Below are 555 nucleotides of genomic sequence, written 5' to 3' on the forward strand. Positions count from 1 at the left end.
GAGTTATGAAGCTTAAAAGTTACAGTACCGAAAATAATTCAAAAATGAAAATAAGAGAAATAATTTCCAATATGATCATGGCCTTGACACATGTTGTCAAGATCATGATCCTGAACAACATTCAAAAGGTTTCAGCCATTGTTCGGACAACTTGGATAATGCTATAATGTCGACGGTACTGTAACTTTCAAGCTTCATAACTCAAGATTTACTTAACCAAAATACATTTTATTTGTGTTTTGGAAAACTCTCGAAATAAACTATAAGAATATGCAATGAAAAATAGGGATTTCATTTAAAAAATTCAAAATGATCTTGACGACGCCATCATCGTATCTTGCATCGAAATACGAGGGTCATTTGAAAAGTTTCTGGCCTTATTAACATAAAGTAACTGTAGAAAAAAATTTCTTTCGCCGTCCGATAGCCTTGACATATGTAAACCGTAAAAATTTGAAATCATTCTGATCATTACTCTGTCTATGGCAACTCTCCAAAGTTGTCAGCTGACATTGTCTGTCAACAATGGAGAAAATCGAGTATCGCGCAGTGATA

This window comes from Wasmannia auropunctata, unplaced genomic scaffold (assembly GCF_000956235.1).
Source record: "Wasmannia auropunctata unplaced genomic scaffold, wasmannia.A_1.0 LD336097.1, whole genome shotgun sequence".
NCBI lineage: Eukaryota > Metazoa > Arthropoda > Insecta > Hymenoptera > Formicidae > Wasmannia > Wasmannia auropunctata.